The sequence below is a fragment of the Pinus tabuliformis genome, chromosome 6 (genome assembly GCF_031772625.1).
Source record: "Pinus tabuliformis cultivar Carrire ecotype Pingquan chromosome 6, CPIR1, whole genome shotgun sequence".
In the NCBI taxonomy this organism is placed as follows: domain Eukaryota; kingdom Viridiplantae; phylum Streptophyta; class Pinopsida; order Pinales; family Pinaceae; genus Pinus; species Pinus tabuliformis.
The window spans coordinates 84,952,398-84,975,171 of NC_142292.1; the positions used below are offsets into that span (position 1 = coordinate 84,952,398).

Here is a 22,774-nt window from a genome sequence, read left to right on the forward strand (position 1 = left end):
ATCATTAACTTTCTCAGCTGCTACACTCCAGCGGTTGGCATACTATTAATGAAGCATTCACTCCTTCAGCTACTGCATTCCAGAGATTAGCATATCATAAATGAGATATTAACTCATTCGCTGATATTTTTGATGTAAATTTTGTATATATACTCCCCTGAGTAACTCATAAGGGGTTGGTAATTTTCACTCTGAGGCATGTATACTGTAAACTTTCAGAGTTATCTAATACAAAGGGCTGGATGAGCTCAGTGATTTCCTGAAATTATTTGATGTCTGGAGGATGCTCCATGTGTTGATGCAGAATTCCTGTGATGTCTGATGAAATAACAAGTTTTTTCCTTAATCTCTGTTCTTGTTTTTCTTATGTTTATCAAATCATACTCATGTTACACTAAGCTAGCAGTAAAGAAAAAGAATAGTGCAGGATTTGTTATATGACACCTTGTACTCAATTTTTACTGCTGTAAATGTTTTCTTAAGAACCAACCATGGACATGAATTCTTAATTGCTCATGTAACTGGTAATTCTATATGTATGAATATTACCTAGAAATTCTTAAATGCTCCTAGGTCAATACTCTCACTGTTTTTCTCTAACAGTTTACTGTAAGATTCTTAATTGCCTTGCATAAACTGGACACAACCTCACCCCAACACTTTATGAAGGATTATTTCTCAGGCACTAACCTTGCTCTGCAGCATCACTACAGCATCACGCAGCACCTCAATACAGTTAAAGGACCACTGACTCCATAGCCCAATGGACTAGAACACTTTAGAGAATGCACAAGCACCTTGTCAGAAATTATCATCCAACCAAAACCTTAAACAAACCTGAACTCATAGCTAGCCTGAAATACTACCAGAACAGAGATAAATTATAAAGAGAGAGCCCTCTCTGGTTGCAGTTTGGCTAGAAGCTGTAACCCAAAGATTGGTTAGTGGTTACCCCGGCCGTATTCCCTTGGATTCAAAGGGAAAAACCTGGGTGTTAACAAGGGGTTTAAAGGAAAATGAAGGAGAATGAAGGGGGAGATGAAACCAACTTCTGTGAACCTCCTGAAAGCACAACCTGCACTGCCAAACCTGCTTTTTACCCATCAAAAGCTTAATCTTATAACAGAGCTAATAGGGCTGGCCAATTCCGAATGACTTGGATCTTGGCTAGATCCACATGCACCCCCCGTTCATCAATAATGTATCCCAGATACTAAACCTGGGTCATGCCAAAAGTGCATTTCTCCAAATTGGCACACAGCTTGTGTTGTCGTAGTGTTTGGAGAACCTATCGGATGTGGTGGAGGTGCTCTTACCAATTCTAGCTAAAGATCAGGGTGTCATCCAAGTATACCACTACAAATGAGTTGGTGAATGGCCGCAAGATGTCATCCATCAGCCTCATGAAGGTTGCAGGAGTATTCGTCAACCTGAAAGACATAACCAACCATTCGAAAAGGCCCTCCTTGGCTTTGAAGGCAATCTTCCACACATTGGAGGGTTCGATTGATACCTGGTGATATTCAGACTTCAAGTCGATCTTGTTGAAATATTTTTCCCACTTGAGTTGGTCCAGAAGGTCATCAATCCATGGGATTGGGTACCTATTTCAGACAATGATCTTGTTCAATGCCCAATAGCCAATACAGAGTCTCCAAGTCCCATCCTTCTTCTGTACTAACACGATCGGGCTCCCACAGGGCGATGAACTCGGCTGGATGTGACCTTTCTGCAACAGCTCCTGAATTTGCCTCTTGATTTCATCGTTCTCTAGAATAGAGCGCCGATAGATTGGTCCATTGGGCAATGGCGCACCTGGGGTCAGATCGATGGAGTGCTTGACCTGACAGTGCAGAGGCACCCTTGCGGGGGAGGTGAAGATGTCCTCGTACTCCTCCACGACCTTGTCCATTTGTTGTTGTGGTGCGGAGGGGCCCTGTCTGGAGGTCATGGCCACCGTCTTCTTCTTTACCTGAGGACGTATCATCAGGAAAACAAATTTCTCGGTTTTGGAAATGAGCTTACTGCATTGTTTTGCAGTAACCAAAGAGATGGCAGTAGGCAGTGCTACCTTCGGTATCCTATACAACTTATTTCCCAAAGTAACAATAACAACACGGGGCCTTAACTCATACACATCATGTCACTTCCACAAGTATGGTTGGCCTAATAATACATCACAAGCATCAAAGGGAGCAACATCACATAATACCTCATCTGTGAAGAGCTTGATGCTATATGGAAGGCGACACTGCTAGCTTACACAAAGATCTCATCCTTGGTGAAGCCACCCAATGGTGTAAGATTGTGAGTGTGTTATGATTGGTAAGCCCAGCCGTTTCACAACCTCTACCGAAATGAGGTTCTTTTGGTTCCCGCTGTCGACAATGAACTGTAGCGGGGAACCCTTTACCCACATCTGGGAGTTGAAAAGGCGCTCCTCCTCCTCTGGATCTTCGGGTTCCTCCTTCTGGATCTAGTAAATTGTGCTATAAATAAGGAAACTGAAAAACTGAAAGAAACAATGGTGGGGGTCCAAGTGGAATAGGCGAGTGTCCACCAATATCTGCCTGGATCAAATGGGGCATGTCACTTGTTAGTTAGGGAGATGGCATTAGAGATGTTGACCAAGAGCCACCTAGAGCCATAAGTGATAGGTGTCATTTTCACCGAGAAGCAGACAAGTCTAGCATTGGAAATGAAATTGAATATTGATGAGCCTAAGAAGACTGTGCTTGACATACTAAGTTCTACCTCCTTGAGGTCCCAGAGCACCTAGTTTTGGGATCCTTGCTAAAAAATAGTGATGCCAATAGGGGGAGCATGGGAGCAAAAATTATTTAGTAGGACTAGACTTCGTGACCCACTGAATTAGATAGAGTTCCCCACTAATAATCTCTCAGAATTGCTAACGAACAAACCAAACACAATTACAGTTTCTTTCTTTTGGAGGTGGCTTGCCAAGGAGGGAAGAGATCTTGTAGGAATTTTTTTGCTTCAACATGACCCCATTCTCATGAAACCATTATAGAGATTCCCATCCAAATAGATCTAACTTTGAAAAATCATTGGGGAGGTTGAGGAAAAAAGTTGGAGTGAAACTAATGTGCCCTAGAATCCCCCAGAAGTGGACTTCAAAATGCCCAAGCACCTTCACAGAATGCATGATGAGGAGAGAATGCCAACAAATCTCTTCCTTTAGTAGCCTAGGAAGAGGAGATTCCATGCGCCTACATAACACAATGTGTTCATCCCCAAGGAGGTGTCTCATAATTAATCTGAACGCTAAACAAAAGAGTTAATTTCCAACTCCATGAGTGTAGTATTAACTTGAATGCTTGCCCCCTACTACCAATTACGATTTTCCCTGGTGTGAAATCTCGAGGTGACATGCTTACTTTGCAACCTGGTACACCTCCCATTCAATTTCTTTGGTCCGTTCGTATCCTCTGCCATGTTCATCAACATCCCTTGCTCACACAAATTAATTGTCGATCACGCATAGTATAGAAACTGAGTGTGGTTTCTTATGCTTTGGATTGATAGGAATGATGACTTAATGGGGTATGTTGGTACCTCCCTTAGGTGTGTAGGCTGGTGGGAAGGAGAAAACACACCTCCCCACCTTTTGCATCCCTACCACTCCATATGGGGACTTTATAAAGCTAATTGTTAATCTTAATCCCACTATGAAAAGGAGATGGAGGGACAAGAAAATACCCACTACTAAGTTTCCATTTGTAAATGGCCATATACTAAGGTAAAAAAGTAAGAGGAAATGTAATATTTAATAAGATAAATATATTGCAACCATTTTTGTATGCTCATAATTACATTCCCATAAGCTAGGGAGTGTAAATATACCATTTTTTTTTTCTATGGATAAATTTAAGGTAAGTCTTCATGAAATATTGGAATGACTAAGCAAACACTAAATTTAAAGATTAAGATATGTGAAAAAAAAACTACCATGTCTTCTTATTCCTTGGTGACAAAGGGAATGAGCTAACCCAAACAAGTCATAATCAAGAGCGTCAAATTTAAAGATTAAGATATATGAAAAACCAATATGTCTTCTTATTCTTTAGCAAAAGAGAGAATAAGCTAACCTAAACAAGTCATAATCAAGAGTTTAATTGCTTGTTCCATGACTAGGCTTAACAACCCTTTGAAAAACTAGTATGTCTTCTTAAGAAAGAGTGAGCTAGCTTAGACAAGTCACAATCAAGAATTTAATTGATTGCTCCATGACTAGGTTTAACAACCTTGATTCTTACCTAACACATAATAAACAAAACAAAATAATGAAAGACAGTGTCATTGGATATATAATTGATTCAAAATCTATTGTTGGCAATGCACAATAATATTTAAATATCAATAATTGGATATGGAATTATTCAAAATTTATTTTTGGCAAAGTAGATGGGAAACCACTTAGTTAATTGTGCATAATAATATTCAAATATTAATCATGTAGGTAGTGACAGTGGAAGGGCCAACCATTGGACTCTAAAATTGTGGTTGCATGATGATAAAACCTTGTTGATGGAAACCATAGGTCTTGATCTAATTAGAGGCATAAACTAACAATTATAAGAAAAAGAACATGTTAATAGACAAATTTAATTTCTTTAATATTGGGGTGAAGGACAAGCTGACAAAAACTCTAGCATTCTAATAAAACTCTGATGTCCACAACTATAGTGGGAGTAGATGCATAGCCAAAAGGTACATGGAAGTGAGCATGATGCCAATAAGTCCAAGTCCCATTACGAATTAGAAATAAAAGGTGCAAAACTAATAAGAAATATTTTAAGCAACATAAATTTAAAATTTTATAAATTTAGCATTTTACAATTACACCAATTAAAATATAACATGATGTTTTTAGAACACTCTAGAATAGGAATAACGTGATGTTTTAGAACATGCTAGTATAGGATTTAGTGGACAATCATATATATATAAAGAATAAAAAGAGTAAAGATAATTAAGTATATAAAGAAAACCCTAATCGAGAATAAAAAAGAATAAAGATAATTAAGTATAAGAAGAAAACCCTAATCGGGAATAAAAAGAGTAAAGATATTTAAGTATAAGAAGAAAACCCTAATGATATAAATAGAAATAGTAGGGGAAGAGGAAGGAGAAGCAACTCTTTATGATTCTCTGGAGAAAGACGCAGAGCTTGATGATGTTCTTAGAACAATGCCCAACTCGCAAAAAGAGTAGTTGTATAGATGCATTATTTCTCCTAACATTCAAGGCCGAGAAAAGAATGAATGCAAAGAATATATGAGGGACTGCTATAACAACTCCTCCTCTGCAGGTTGAAGGTAAGTTATTGAGAAAAAATGGATCTGTAGAGTAACATATGTATATTGTGATTGTGATTTGGATTTAGATTTGAGCTTGACAATTGAAAAAATAAAAATCTAAATAGAAATCATTGTAATGAACTTTAGATCTACACATTCTTACCTCAGATCTATGCATTATTAGATAAACTCTAGCTCAGATCTATGCATTAGTAGATAAACTCTAGCTCAGATCTATGCATTAATAGATAAACTGTATTTAAATTTATATATATCACATGTAAAAATTCATTACGTCAACATATATAGAGTGGATTTTGGACACACCCAGTATCTACTCTTCCCCATAAAACCCAGTAAAAACGAAACCGAATCACTGAGTCCGGTTTTGAACAATAAACCAATACAATCAGTTGGGTTGCCAAAAACAAAGCAATTTCCATACGCGTTTATTTAAATAGATCAGTCATTTGTTTACTGGTATCTCAATTTCCATAGGCGTTTATCTTTTTCTAGGACGTTCATTTAAATAGATCAGTCATTTGTTTACTGGTATCTCAGTTTTGACTGTCGATCCCCGTTTCAGGCCTTTGAAATGGAAAACGAAGAGGCATCACCGTTTCAGGCCCTTGAAATGGAAAACGAAGAGGCAGGAAGCACCGGATGGATAACGGAGATAAGATACAAGTAAAATGTGTTCAGGAAATACAGAAAAGAAACAAAAATTGTTCCACCCTGTAACTGGAAAGGCCGCCCTAGATGACGGTTTGGCCACTTCATTTACACCAACTAGCCAGGGCAAAAATGACAATCTTCTTTCAAAACATGACGGATTAGTGTCAACTGGTGAAACAGTGTTGATTCCAGAGATGGTTGTTCAAATTTCAGATGAAAGCACAGAAAATACTGCTCCCAAGCCTTCATAAACAGGTTTCGGACCCAGCGAATGGCAGGTTACCAAACAGAGTATGGCGCATCGGTAAGCGATCAGGCCGGATGCCATGGCTATTTGAATTCTTTTCTTTTCTTTTTCCCGAGTGGTTTCGTAAAGGATGGATAACGGAGATAAGGTACCGAGAATCGAGAATCTGGAGCGACAGCAGGGTCAAAGGATAATGTGTATTTTTAGGTGTTCAATACGGCGTACGCTTGAGCTGCTCTGTAAAGAAACTAAGGTCATTATGGATAAATTATGTCTCCTTTTTATTTACACCAATAAAATGGTTGTTTACCGTAGTATTATGTCCAAAAATCTACTGGCGATCGATTCCCGTCTCTGCGGGAAGTTACAGTGTACCTATATTCTGGTGAGAAACCAAAGCAGAAGTTTAGGTGGCTGGGAAGCCAGAAATATGAAGCATCTGCTGCTCCACTGTCAACAAATTCATTGATTTGCAAGACTCCTGATTTAAATTCTAGTCCCCAAAGAGTGTCGGAATTGAAATATGTGAATTCTCTTACCAAATCAAAACAACAACGTCCTGCTTCAGGTGAACGTTGGATCTGTCCTTATCAATGTGAGATATTCTTCTGTTTTCTGCAATCTTAAAGAACTCTTTTTTGGCTTCAGCTTATGGCTTGCTACTTCTTACATGTGTAGATGCTGCGTGTCAATATATATTAGTATTCAGGATTATCTTGACAAGATGTTCATGTTTAAAAAAAATGCTTGTTTAAGAGTTCTGAAACTAGGCTGAAAATTGAGAACTTTGCGTGGAGAGATTTTGAATTTAGTCCACCGACTGGATTTTGGTTATTAACAAAAGCAGTGCAATTCAATTCAAGACTGAGAAATATGAAGTATACGAGCTTTTGGGTGAATTTTGTTCTTCTATATTGACATTAAGGTTCTGGGACGACTCTTCACACTTTGGTTTGAGCCGCAAAATTATAATTAATACTTCTTGACTTTAGCAAGGAATCGCCTATAACAAGGAATTGCCTAATACTTGTAAAGAGACTTTCAAAATAATAATGCAGTCGGGCAACTCTTAATTTAGACGCAGAAAGCTCTCACATGGCAGGGATCAATAATCTCCAATTCACGATGAGGAGTCGTCGAGAATTGACTGAAGCACAAGGACCTGAAACGGATGAGATGAGATGAAAAGGATCTGGTTGTGTTCCCATGGCTTTCTTTTGATCATGCACAGCCTTAGCTTTGGAAGACCCGGGGACAATTAATAACGAGCAGTAGAACTGTTGGTGGGGCCACAAAGTCCGTGGAGATAGAATCTATTGATTTTTCATAGTCTTTTTAACTGATAATTTATTCAGTTGTATTTACATTTTCATTAAACAATTACACAAAAGATCTTCTCAATAGTAGAACAGTAGAATCATAAAAAGATAACCAAAAACCCAACAACCTTTTTCTGTAGAGAAATTATTAAGTCAACAGATACATCTAAGTCAAACAAAAGTCAAACTTACAGCGCTGGTCACACGGTCAAACTGCCTACTAGACAAGATGATCTGCTGCTCAACAAATTCGACTTCTTCTTCTCTCAGGAAAGACTCGGTTTTGTTGCCCAGGGAAGCTCATAAACTATGCCACAAATTCGTTCTTTTATTTGCCTCAGACTTATCCTCTTTTCTTGCCTCATATCTCACTTTTTCTCAACCTCAGATGCGACTTCTTCTTTGCCTCAGATTTGACTTCTTGTTTTGCACAATTATACAGAAGATCTTCAACCGTAGAATAGTAGAATCATAAAGAGACAGCCCAACCAGAACACAAGATTTTTACCCTGGGAAAACTTTGAGAAAAAACCAGCAACCTTTTTCTATAGAGAAATTGTTCAAGTCAACCGAGATACATCTAAACAAAAGTCAAACTGATAGCCCTGGTCACCTGGTCAAACTGCCTACTAGACAAGACAACCTGTCGCTCAACAAATTCAGCCTTCTTCTTCTCCCAGGAAAGACTCGGTTTGTTGTTGTGTGCAAATTTGTAATTCTTGTCGATGTCATGGAAATTTTGGTTACTTTCTGATGTTGTAGCTGGAGATGCCTTTTAGACATCTATGCCAAATGTAACTAGACATGAAGCTTGGACAGTGTTTGGAAATTTGCCTGAATATAATGCTGTTTCCTAGAATGCATTGGTTGCTAGATATTTGCTGAATGGGTATCCCAGATATTTGTAAAAGTCTTTCAGGAAATGGCAGAAAAGGATGTTGTCTCATGTAAAGCAATGATTGTGGGATATGTGTAGAGTTGGAAGCTCTGGCACTTTCTCAGAAATGTAATTGACAGGCATGGAGCCATATATGGACAAATTTTCTTGTGTGCTTCTTGCATGTGTCAATTTGGTTGCTTCGAGACATGGAAAGCTTGCCACAAATGTATAATTAGATATGGATTTCAATCTGATGGTTTTGTGGTTGCTTTCCTTATAACGTGTCTGAAACGCAAGACCATAAATGATGCACACCAGATCTATAATAGAAGGCCTAGATGAGATGGGCTGTCATGAATGCAATGATCTTAGGATATGCAATGAATGGATTTGAAAAGTAGTCTCTTAGGATATGCAATGAATGGATTTGAAAAGTAGTCTCTTAGGATATGCAATGAATGGATTTGAAAACTAAGATTTCATTCGCTTGAAGAGATATTACATCATACTGGACAATGCTAAATTTGTGTGTATCTTGTCTTCTTGTATCCATATAAGCTTGATGAAAAGTGTTTCAAAATACTTTCATTGCACGAGTCTGGATTATCACATAGAACCACAACTGGAGCACCATGTGTGCATGGTTGATCTTCTTCACCATTCTGGGCACCTGAATCATCTTCTTTAAAGCTGAATGGATCCCCTATGATATAGGTTCTAGAGAGTAAGCCATTGAGGCCCTTCCTATAAACGTGTTGAGGATTAAAGCCATTGGAGTGGATTAAACTTCAAAGGACAAAACTCTCAGAACCATCAGGCCCTTACAGAAGCGGAAGATAAACTAGAGGTCATACATGATGACCTAACAAATGTTATGTCCTGATGCAAGTCTAGAAGAAGATAGAAGCAATTTCTAGCTTGGGAAGAGGCATTATGGAGAGAAAAAGTTAAGTTAGAGTGGTTGAAAGGAGGAGATTAAAACTATACTTTTTTTCACGTGTATGACATCAATGGCCTTGTTAATTCTGTCTTTCTTTAAAGATGTTGTTAAAGTGCGTGTGGATCACTACAAGAAAATCTACAAGAAGCCAGATAAGTTGAATATTTCTGAAATTTTCCTATACATCTCTCTTTTGAACAGATTGCTCTTGGATGAGCAAAATGATTCACTCAATGCCCATGTGAGTGAAGAGTATCTTTAAAAGGTATAAAAACTCTTTTCAAGGTGATAAATATTTAGTCATAGATGGCTGGACCATTGAGCTTTTGGAAGGTTTCTTTAAAGAGATAATGGAATACTTGTCATAGTGTCACTAGTTGTTGAAGAACCAAGATCCATGGGGAATGATTTTCATCCTTCCAACTCTACCTTCATTGCGAACAACCTCAATATGAATAAGCCCCTTCCCTTTCACGCAAATTGGCCCATCTCATTAACGATTATGCAGATGTGTTTACAAAATTGTGCAAAGTAATAGCCTGAAGGCTATCATCTCTGATGAGCAGTTTGGTTTTCTTCCAGGAAGGCAGATTTTTGATATGGTGGGAATTTCCCAAGGTGCTCCACACTATTAAATCGAAGAATACTACCTCCTCCGTCTTCAAGTTGAATCCCTCAAATACATATGATAGTGTGGATTTAACTTTCTTAAATACTACCTCCTCCGTCTTCAAGTTGAATCCCTCAAATACATATGATAGTGTGGATTTAATTTTCTTAAGATTTTAATTGATGCTTCACATAGGGTTTGATATCCACTTTGTCAATTGGATAGGTAAGTGCATATCTACAATATCATACGTTTCCTTATAAATGGGTCACCTTATTTTTTCCAGCCACAGAGAGGATTTAGTCAAGATGCGCCCTGTCACTTTTACTCTTCTTATTAGTGCCAAAGGTTCTCAGTAGAATTTTGAAGAGTCTAAACGAAGGATGAAAAATAAAGGTAATTCAAGTGACCAAAGAACTCACTATCACCCATATACTGTTTGTATAGGATATTGTCCTGCTTAGGAATGGTTCTTCTTGGGAGGCAAAAATGATAGGAAATGTTCTTCTTCAAAGCTGTATAGCTACATGAATAAAGACCTACCTTTAAAATTCAACCATAACCTTGCACCAGATTGATGGTCCAACTTCTATTTTGAATTAAGATTTTGTTTCTATTTAAAGTTACAGAATTTTAAGAGACTACAAAGTATTTGGGTTTTCACTTGAAGGAAAATAACTACTACAAAGACTGGCTATGGCTATTTTTAAAGACCGAAAAAGGGTCCTTTTTTATATAACAGGTGGATATTCATAAGAGGGAGCCTGACCCTTGTTAAAAACATGTTTGAGGTCACACCTATTTATCAGACGTCTTTTCCTTCAATACCCACAGACATACTAAACAAGATAATGAAAATGTGCTCCAGGTATGTTTGGGCAGGAATGAGAGAATATGGTGGCATACTTTTAGTTAAATGGAAAATACCATTAAGGCCTAAGAAGTAGTGAAGCTAGGGATTCAAAGTTTTCTCTCCATTTTTAGAATCGTTGGCTACAAAGGTAATGCGGAGAGTCCTCTTTATTGAAGTTTTGTGGCAGAGTGTGATGAAGTGGAAATATATTGAACCATCAATCCTGGAGGACTGGATAAGATACCCTGGAAAATCGTTTTCTGGAGGATCTATAGTATGCACAGAGGTAGCAAAAGACTTCTCAATCATTGGTGATCGTCTTTTCCAGCTAATTGGAAATGGACAGAAGGTCCATATTGGAACTGATTCATGGATAGGAGGCCTCCAAATGTCAAGCCTCTCACAACGTTTGATTTCCCTCTTACATTTCTTAAAATTGGTTTTATTTGGAAGCATTTTATGACAGGAACAATGAGGATGCAAGCATGCAAGCCAGGTAGGACTCAACAAGGATTTGGCACTAGAGTGGAACCGATGTGTCTCTGCCCCCTAGTTGGATTATATAAGATTAAGAGATTAACCAAACAGTCTTGTATGGGTTGAAAATGAAATAGGAAATGACTACAAGGTTAATCTAAGATACCTTGCAGCTCTTAAGAAAAGGAGGAAAAGGATATTTCAAACTGGCAGCATATTTCAAAGCTTTAACCGCCCTTAAAATCTCATGATTTCTTACGACCTTTCCTCAAAAAAACAATAAAATCTTTGATCTGGGATATACTGCAAAAAAAGCTGGCGGAGTCCTGGGAGATGTCCATTATCTATGGAAAATTATGCAAGCATCAATCAGATTTCTGTTCAATGTTATTTTACTGAAGTGGTATGTAGTGCTACAAAATCTATCACTAGTGGCAAAGGGGTATGGGATGAAGGCACAGAAGAAACATCAGAAATCTGGTTGGAATATCAGGAGGTAAGATCTGAAGCACATCGACCTCTTCCATGTTTTATTTTATGGGTGGTATGGCTAACTAGGAATGAATTCCTATTCCAAGGAGCATGTAAATAACCATACAAAATCTTTTCCAAACTTAAACGAGCCTATCTACTGTTTGAGAAACCAAAAAAGGTGAAAAAGTATTAATTTGTTGTAGATCCAAGAATAGAGACATCAAGTATTCATGTGTATTTGAAGGTGCCTCAGAATATCGAGGTTCACCTTTCTGACTTCCACAAAATCAGATTTGAGTGTGTTTTGTGCAGTGGCACAATCACCTATGAAGAAATCAAGGTCTTATCTATTTTGTTGAAATTATCCTCTTGGAAGGAGGACTCGGGGTCATTGATATTTATGGATACTATTTACTTGTAGTGGAATGGCTAAGGGGAATTAGAATGCAAAGAAATATAGATGTATTTGATAGTTTTCAACACGTGAAAGAAATCAAATTAAGCTTCACTAATATCCACATTCGTCACATCTATTGAGAGCACAACCATGATCCAAACAAGCTTGTCGCAAAGATCCAAGCTCTCTCCTTGTAAGATTTTTTAAGATGGGGATTGCTTTGTGAGAGGTTTGAAAAATTTATGTAATGGGTAGTTTTCATTTTTGATGATCTATTTTGGAGTTTTATGGAGGTTTTGTTTGTGAACTCTATAACTGAGCTTATGCACCTTAATTGTTTTGTCAAACAATCATATGTATTCCTTCTATTTTATATAATGGAAGAGATTATGTTATATTTTTTGGAAAAACACTATAAGTATATACAATAGACATTAGTCATAAAGCTAGAAATCATGGATGGTACATTAAAATATGATAAAATAATATTAGGGGCATCAATTAACATGATAAATGACACCACAATGATCCATTACATCGACTTTTAAGATTCAACTGGCCTTGATGGACCCATAGGGCCCATTATGTTGTCTTAAGGGAACAGCATGCCCTCCCTCCTTAAGAGATTTATCCTTTAAGCATTAAGATGATATCAAATAGTAAGAATTACTCTTATTTTTTCTTAGTGCTTTCCATGCTTAATTATCTATCCATTCATTTGTAACTATTATTGGTGCCAATCCTTGATAATCTAACGCTACTAGGTTGTTTTCTTTTTATTCCATGTATTATCATCATTTTTCCAATTTGCTGTAGTTTTTAGTTTTATCATATACTTGTTCCTTGGCTTTTGAGTCCATGAATTCCATTGGTTCTTCCATTTATTTTCTTTGAACGAGGTTACTGATATGCACTTTCTTGTATTCATTATAGGCGTTCCTAGTAATGAGGATATCAATATCGTTCCACCTTTAAAGGTTTTTCTTCATCATCCACAACATTATCATTAATATTCCTTTCTAGTATAGTACCGTGCCCTAGCTTGTGTTCTTGATCTTTGATTGTGGTCACTTCTGAGATAATACTATCCCATTTTTGTCTTTAACCATGATCTCTACTTCAAGTTTAAGAAATTTGTGGCAACCTTGTTATATCTTCTATTCCTTCCCCTTTTGAAATTGAATTATTGTACCATCCATCAACTTTGTTTATCCATCTTCAAGTCCTTTTTGAATTTTTATTTGTCTTCATCTCTATTTAAGGCTTCATCAAACTTATAACATATTCCCTCTTCAACTCTCTTTCTTCTCATCAAGTATGAGCTTTGGTTCATTAACCTCAACAACCTTGATAATTACTCCCTAGAAGATTAGATCTACTAAATAAAAAACATGGATGAGAATTTAACACTTAATAAAATATAACGACGGAAGCAAAAATGATCGCACCAATTTCAATATGCATGCACACATAACTTTTCCCTTCAAAATCTGTTGTTTCACTAATTTAATTTCTACAACACACAAGGGCTCCCTTCTTGGGGTAATGGCCCTTTGAGGAAAAATACTAATACAACAAGAACTTGGAATTAATTCAATTGATCAAACCATTTGTACTTTGATTTGCTAGCTGATTTGGACCCATCGCTTACTGCCCCTTGCACTCTTCCTCACACCCTGCACACTTGAATGAATGTCCTTCACCCAGTCACTAAGTTCTAACACTCACCATCTTGTGTTCAAAGATGTGTATTCTCCCTTAGCCTAGCCTTCTTTTTATAAGTTTGAGTTATTGATTGAATCCACAACCATAATCTCCAAAGTGATTGATGGTTGAGATTAGATCTCAACAACACTTTAGATCAACGATTGAGATTCATCTAATTCATTAATGTAAATAACCATCGTATTTCATTATATTAACTCACTTCATCTTTTAAAAGTCAATTACTTTAATTAATTAACTGTTAAGATTAAGGGTCAATTAGGTGACTTTCACATGCCTAAACACCTAGGCTTCTATGGAAGTACCTTCCCAAGCTATTCTTATAACCACTCCCTCTTAGTGAGGAAGGCAACCTCCCCTTTAGTAGCAAGGTAACCCTTGCCTCCCAAGGCAAGAAATTAGATGCTCCATCCAACCTATCCCAAATCTAAGACTAGATGTTGCCATTTCTAGATTCAATAATAACTTTCTTGTGCTAAGTCATAGCACCCACAAGAAAAAATAATGCTACTGGTTTATAGATATGCTAAGATTTCTTATGGTTATGTGTTTCGGTCCTTTGAAAACCCCCACAAAAAAATATTTTATGTCAAACCTTCAACTGGTAAGGTCTCCCTCTATCCCTCTAAAGGATGACCTCCACCAATCAGTATTGGCTCCATTGATAACTTTGTTGGCACTTATAGATATTGTGCCCATGTACCCGCTATACATTGTAGTTGTTGTCACCATGCTACTGCACTACATGTACAAACTAGTATGAATTTACAGCGCAAACTTCTCTTCTATCAACTTCCACACATCCTTCGGCTTTTGTGGCTACTATATGGAACTCTGTGGCTATGTATAATAGTGTATGGTTCCCCCTACACACTAACCACTTCATGCACATGATCTAATGGCTTCTAGTGTTTGCGTCCCTTAACTTGGCTGTTGTTGGGATCTTTTTACATGTCTCAGACTTGGTGACAATCCTTTCTTGTTTTCTGCACGTGGATTGGTAGCTAGAAGTTGTCTTTATTTTACTTTTAGCTCGTGCTCTAGCCCATTACGACCTTTTCTTGTCAGTTGCACTTGATGCCTGTGGCTACAATCCACTTTTTATGTTTCAAACTCATTTGTTTTTTGCCATTACAACCTTGGTGGAAGTTAGAAGCCCCCACCAACCACGCACCCCCTTTTTGTTTTTCTCAATCACTATATGGTTGGCCTTTACTACAAAGTTGGACAACTACCACTTTATTATCTCTCTTAGGCATTGTATGACATATGGCCAACCTTGAATGCAATTTTTTGCTTGGCTGCGTCTGCCTATGGCTTGATTCGTACAATCTCTGACTCTTGCATGAATGTCTCCTGTGCGTTAACTTCTGGTTGATTCTTTATGTCCTTTGTGGCTCAATCTGATTGTGCAACTCTTATAGATTAGTCTTCAGAGGTTGTGCTTTGATACCATGCTAATTTCTAACCCCAATGATTTGGTTAATTACTTCCCCATAGATCAAATCTATTGACCCAAAAAAATGTGTAAGATTTTAACATTTAAATAGAATATAACAACTGAAGAGAAATGATTACACCAATCTCATACACATGTAAAAATAATTTCTTCCCTTCAAAATCTATTGTTTCATTAATTAAAGCCTATAGAATACAAGGGCTCTGTTCTTGGGATAATGGCCCTATGAAGAAAATTACATGTGACCCACCAAAATGGGTAACCCCATAGGAGAAAACTTTTGTCCTCCATTTGATAGCCAACCAGTCAGCCAGACAACCAACAACCCCTGAGAGCCACCATTAGCTGATGATATGCCATATATCTCCCCCACTTGCATTAGAGCTTTGTTTCTTACCCATCTAGATTAGCATTTGGGCAAAGGTGGGCAACCACTCAAAAGGTATTTTGATCATTTTGCATTCGAGTGCTTATACTTGTTTGTCTTTGCGCATTTAGTATGGATTATGGGGTGATCTGGATGATTGGCAGACCTTGACTGCATTCTTGATCTCTCACCTTACTTGGGTGGTTAATCTTTGATCCTAGTCCGTTGGGACTCCCCTTAATGACCACTGGGTTATAGGAGGGGCACTACTTGGAAGGCCATGATTGAGATAACATGTTCCATCTTCCCTATGTCACACTTAACGCCGTCCATCCTACACTACAAGTCCATATCTCGCCTCCATTCTTTGGGTACAACTTGTCATTGGTTCTTGGGGACTTGGCACGCATATGTTTACATACCTTGAGTAGGGCCTAGTTTTTTTCCCTGGGAGGTTGATGCAACTAAAAGAAACAAAAAGAAATGTTAAAATGCAAAAGATGGCCAGGGATGGAAGAATTAGCGCGTGGGAAAAATCCTAGCATGAAATCTACCTACCAAATATGTCTATCACCCAATTCTTGAGCACATGTTGCTCCATTTTATCATAAAGGAGCCCTTGAATGTCCCAACCGTGATGAACGATAAATTGACTCATCTTAAAGGGCTAATAAAATTGCTACTTCATACAAAGCAAGCTCTAACCCTTGAGCTATAAGTGGTAATACAAGGGAAAATCAAGAAGTAAAAGGCACACAAGAGGGGTGGAAAAACCAAGGCTGAAATGGTAACTCATGCATTTACGAATGCTTCCTCCTTACATCTATACACTCAATACATGGACACCCCCATCATCTGGCACCCTTGACCATGACACTTGGCAATGAAGTGTTATCCCCTGTGTTGCCACATTACTATTCACTAACACCTATCAATTGAGGGGTGGACTGGGGAAATGCTACTTCCCCTTAGGGTCTGGAGGCACCTAATAGGGTTGACCTTTAGCCACCCCTACCTAGGGAAAAAACACCTTTGCAAGTTCAGGGCCCTGATTTTAATAAGGGATCCTTATTTGAAGTATTAAATTTCCCTTAACATTCAAGTTTGGTTCACTAAGATGCATTATTGATCTTTGTCCCTAATGAATAGTTTCTTTCACTAGAATCCATGTTGTTCTTGTTAGGTGGTTTTGTAGCTTAGGTGTTGGGCACCCACTCCACATGTACCCCAACGCTTTAGAGGAGTACATTGGCACAAACAAGTGAAGCATTGAGAGTCAGGAGCCTCCTAGCAACATCATCAATGACACATGTCCCAGAGCACCCCCAGTGCCCAGGACATTAGTTGAGTTTGACCCAGGTTTGAGGATTCTTAAGGATGACACAAACTGGACCTAACATGCCCCCAGGCTGGCCTTGACACAACTTAAAGGAAAACAATTGATTAAGAGCCCAGATGAGGATGGTCTCACACTAAGAGACTAGGGAGGGCTTGTTGCACCAAAGGAAGCCCTAACACTAGAGGAGGCCACTTCCAACAATTGGAGACCCATGGAAACCACTTTGTGGCACCCCAACTAGATCTTAGGACCCCACAGGAGGTAATGAATTGAATTTGAGGGCCAACCCTCAAATCATGGACTTCATAGGAATCTACACCTTCTTGGACACCTCATCATCCTTGGACATGGCATTTGGAGCATTTACTATTGATGATGTTAGCATGAGAGTGCCTACAACTCACACGTGTGGACAAATTAGGGCACATTTTGATATAGCTAGTCAGTTGGCTTGTAATCCAAGGACATTTTAGCGTCAAATTTGTTTTAGGGTCTTTGTTAGGCTTATTATTAGTTCTAATCCTCATATAAATAGAGGATAGGCTCATTGTATTGGATCATCATCACTTGTGACTTATTCTGGCCCTCTTAGAGATTTCAGCCTTCTTGTTTTCTTGTGGAGATGTGACTTTATAGTGTATTTTTCTATTTGGGGCTATTTCTTTGGTCTCGAAGATGTCATTTTGGAGCAACAAAGGCTTGTTCATGCATTCTATCTTGTAAGTGTACCTTGGATTTGATAAATATTTTTTTTTGTGTCTAATATATGGAATGGTTGGTTATCTAGGGTTTCTAATTTGCTAGTTATTGTTGAAAATCATTGTATTGAATCTAGATGATAGCATTGTATGCATTACTCACTCATAGAATGTGAATGGCAATTCCATTGGTGAATCTTTAAACTAGCTCTCCCAATTGACTTTGCTCCCTCACAGAAGTGATAGCTAGGGTTTTGAAACCTAGGGTTTTATTATTCCCTTACTCCTTACCAAAATTTAGCATATTTTACACTCCCATAGACTCCATCATCCCAAGGGCTAGGCCCTAGCCTTGGTAACTTTGTTGATCACCTACAAAACTTCACTTAAATCACATTATGTCTCTCTAAATCTGATTTTTGACCCCTTAAGGATAAGTCGCTAGCTAGCGCTAGGGCATGAAATTTTACTAGGGTTGAAGTCTTTGGCTTGTGGAAGGATTCGAAATTGGAAGGAGTGTTAGTTGCATCAAAATTAGCCCCTTGTAGTAGCTAATCTATCCATTTCAAAGCTAAATTCTGTATGTCCTAGGTAAATCTTGCTCTAGAAAAACCCTAGTTTGCCCTTCTCGTTCCTTAATTTCAATTTTGAAGGTGTTGATTGTTTGGAAGCCTTTTCTTGGCCTTGTGACTCTAGGTTGATCCTTTTGGCTTGCTATTTCTCAAGCCCTATATCATTTGTACCCTGAATAGGCCTCATTAGAAGAAGCGAATTGTCCCATCATGCTTGATGAGCCTTGTTCTTAGGAAGAGTTGTCCTCTACAAGCCTATCTTGTCACCTTATCCCTTGGATTTAACATCTCTCATGGATGACCTGATAAGAGGAAGCCTGCCTAGTGGTGAAAGTACATAATCGAGCATGAGGTAGTGGCTATGGTGATAGTGGGCCACACCTCATTGTTGTCCGTTGGTCTAGCTTTTGCCTTGTGAGCCCTCCTCACAAGACCTGCTAGATTTTGAGGCAACGCCTTTGGTGTCGTTGCGGGAAGTATATTAGTCAACCTCTTGGTGGGTTTAAAGATTAAACTTCACCTTTCATTGAAGAGAAAAATTCATAATGAAAATCTGGATTCTCTTCTAGTGACCCCAACAGAACTTGACCATGGAAGTAGCTACTTAAACCCCCTTAACTTATCATCGAAGAAATGGTGAGTCTCCTGATATTCCTTTTATGGATAGGGTAAGCTGTGTCCACTATCCCCCTGAGGTGGCATTGAAGGTGAATATTTGAGGGCATTTATTTCCCCTCAAATGACGTTTGATAACTTTTGGAGAATTGACCAATCCCTTTGCCTCCAGGATCATCACTCCGTACAAATTTGCAATTGGATATGTCCTTTGGCAATATACCATCACTTTTGTTCTTATTACGGTCTGTAAACTTGTGTTTCTTATCCTTATTACACGTGTTTTTTATGCCTCTCTTTTGACTTTTATAATTTATCTTTTTTATTTAGCATTACAATGTATTTTGAGAATTATCTGAAGGATTAAAATGCATTGCTGTTGAAGAGCATGTCAAAATAAGTCTTGAGAAGTGCATCCCTATCTAACACTGATATATTATAGAACAAACTGTTCAAAGATCATTAAAGTATAAACTAGTTTGCACTTTTCTTTTCTAACTTTAGTGATTTGTCGAAACATGATTTTGATCTCTATTTTCTTGAACATTTTGATGCTTTAAAGCTTATTCGTATTATTTGGTCAGACATATCTTTGACTGCTTGACTGTTGTGTATGTCTTATTTTAAACTTTCCTTAAAAGCTTATTCTGTGGAATTCTGAAATTTAAGGAAACACTCCTGATGTCTGTGAATCATGATTTAGTCAAAATCATTTATTTATAGACCAAATTGCTGTTGTGTTATTATTTTCTTCTGTTTGGCAATTTATAGAAGATTCTCTCGAGTATTCTGGAATCTGAACATGATTTTGATGTATTGGGGTTTTTCCAGACAGGTCTAACCTGTAGAAAATCTGCTGGTAAATTCAAACCTTGTATTCATTTGGGTTGTTTTGAATTAGGATCTTTTGTATGACCAACTTGCTAGAAAATTCACTGGCATGAAATATTCACACTTGCTTTAACCATTTCTCCAACTATTTGCTATTTAAATTTTCATTTGCTTTTAAATAAGAAATGGAAGTTTCTTTATTTGCACATGCAGTGGCAGTGTCCTATGTGCAAGGAGGATTATTCAGTGGATAGCATCGTTAATTTTGTAAGTAAATTGTTGCAATTTTTTGATGGGAACAGGATGATAAAGGGAACCTCAAATTTAGGCTAATTCCTAACATGTCAAAACTTTATGATTATCTAATATGGCAGATGAAAAACTACTCTAAGGACGTAACTGATGTTGAGGTGAAACCAGATGCTTCTTGGTATCCAAAGGTTGAAGGTTATGCAGTCTCCGTGAGCATTGGCATCAGCCAGATAGATCAATCATTATTTCAATTGGAAAAATTACACATCAACAGGGAAACTTGAACCAAGTTAAATGTGAGAGTATTGCCTTTAAAAATTGGAATAAAGAGGAATTGAGATGGTATCCAAAGCTTGAAGGTTATGCCAGGCTCCATGAGCATTGGCATCGGCCAGATAGATGAATCATTATTTCAATTGGAAAAATTACACATCAACAGGGAAACTTGAACCAGGTTAAATGTTAGGGTATATTTGAAAGTCAGTTGCCTTTAAAAATTGGAATAAAGAGGAACTGAGATAGTTATTTGGGATTAGGTGGTGCTATCTTATCATCTACTGCAAATACTATGGAATATAAAAACTGTGCCAGCCATCAGCTACAGTGCGACTGATACAATTGGAGATGATGAAGATCCAAGTATCAATCAAGAAGGAAGTGAGGACCTTGTCAGGGAATATAAAAACTGTGCCAGCCATCAACTACAGCGCAACTGATACAAATGGAGATGATGAAGATCCAGGTATCAATCAGGAAGGAAGTGGAAGTGAGAACCTTGATTTTTCAACAAATAATGATGCCAGGTTTTGACTCTTCATTCTTGGGACGTAATCAGACTTTACTGAGAATTTCCAAGCATGTCTGTTCTGAACTCCAAAAGGATTCTGAACTAATAGTTCTAAGTGATTCAGAGGAAGAGAATGCAAATGATGTTATTGGTTAATCTATTGTTTCAGTTTTTGGTATTTCGGATACTTTGTGTCAATGTGCAGAGTACCGTTGAATTCCTATGAAGGTTTGCAGGAGGAATCACAGTTTGATTGCATTGGTATTACCTAAACCTTCATTCATCCGCACTTATTGGATCCTTTTCTGAAGTGATTTTACTCCAGCATAGCATCAACGCTCCACTTACGTCATTAATTTGTCAGATCAATTAGGCCTCAATTCAGATTCTAATTAGGTCGCAGCATTCAGCATCAACTCTGTCGCTGGTCTTGCATGCCCATCGAGGATTATGAGACCAGGATTTTATTTTATGATTTACGGAGAAAAATTACCCTTTCCTATGGTGTTTGTGTGGAACGGATAACCCAGTTTTAATGCAGTAACAGGTGCTTAAGAACTCTTGTAGTAATGGATGTAAGCCTTTTGATGCCTAAAGATGTATGACTGACTCGCTGCTACAATGATGCAGAGATGATGTTTTTTCTTGGTGAGTTTTGGCAAAGACGATGTTTAGATGTCTCTACGAGCATTGTGGAGAGGCATCAGAAAATTCCTATTATGCTTTGCTTAACTTCCTAATGGAAGCATATTTTTATCATGACAAAACCAAACTCTCAACAAATATGAACACGAAACCAACTCTCAACAAATATGAAGGGGGCCTTAATTGTGTTTTGTTCTCTTATTATTCATGCATGATGGATAAATCTGGAAAAACTTATCCCCTCCGGGGGAGATGTTATCATGTAAAGTTACATTAAACAAATTTCAAAAATATATGTAAACCACTTAATAAAAAATAAAGAATAATATTGAATATGTTTGTTCAATCAAGTTTTTAAACAAAAAAACAGATTATTATTATTATTATCCAATTTTAAGATATCAAATTGGTGTATGAGACCCTCTTGTTTGTAGGACAAGGGACCCACTTCAGTGTAGCGATTTCACTGCTAAGTCTACTAAGGCATACATACTCTAGCGCCTTCTAGTTTTGAACCTGTGACCTCTTTGGAGAAAATGCATGCTCTTAACACAATAACATTATGATAACAAACTCACTCAGCTATAAAACTTGTCAACACCTCATTCCAAAATCTTCAATTATGATAACAAAGTCACCCAGCTATAAAACTTGTAACACCTTGTTCCTCAAAATATTAGATTAAATTTTATCTATAATGTAAAAAATCATACAAGGCATTCCTCAAAAATATTAGATTAGATTTTATCTATAATGTAAAAAATCATATAAGGTTATTTGCCAAAACGTGAAAACACAATCAACTCTTACTACATGTGAAATGTTGCATGAAATTGGAATAGTTACAAAACTAAAATATTGCCTACAAAAATTAAGTAAATTGACATCATGGTTAAATTTGTTTGTGTGAGGTAAATCTTATCAAAGTGAAAAGTAATTAGTATTATATATATATAAATTAATCAAATTAATATGATAGTTAAAAATATTTTTATTTGAATTAAATTTTCTTAAAGTAAAACCAATAAGTATTTTTGAAATATAAATCATGTAATTTGATATGATAGTTAAAATGCTCTCGTGTGAGATTAAATAAAATGTATCCAAGTAAAAATTAATTGGTATCTCATATATATATAAATTATGTAAATTATAAATGTTTTTGTCTAAGTTAAAAGCAAATGTTTAATGATAATAATATTTTAAAGGGAAAACAATGCTTCAATAAATTGCGTATATAGATATTATTGTTAAATGTATCTGTGTGAGATTATTTTCTTATCAAAGTAAA

General features: G+C 37.2%; 1 long non-coding RNA gene across 2 annotated transcripts; it reads left to right on the forward strand.

The window, feature by feature from the left end:
* Positions 1 to 5,813: 5,813 nt before the first annotated feature.
* On the forward strand, positions 5,814 to 20,616 carry LOC149257383 (uncharacterized). Of its 2 annotated transcripts, none has more exons than XR_016256739.1 (3): positions 5,814 to 6,838; positions 20,013 to 20,066; positions 20,174 to 20,616. It is a non-coding gene; the product is annotated as an uncharacterized LOC149257383 (long non-coding RNA). The 2 variants fall into 2 exon arrangements; XR_016256738.1 differs by having other exon boundaries at positions 5,814 to 6,811.
* The last annotated feature ends 2,158 nt before the right edge of the window (positions 20,617 to 22,774 follow it).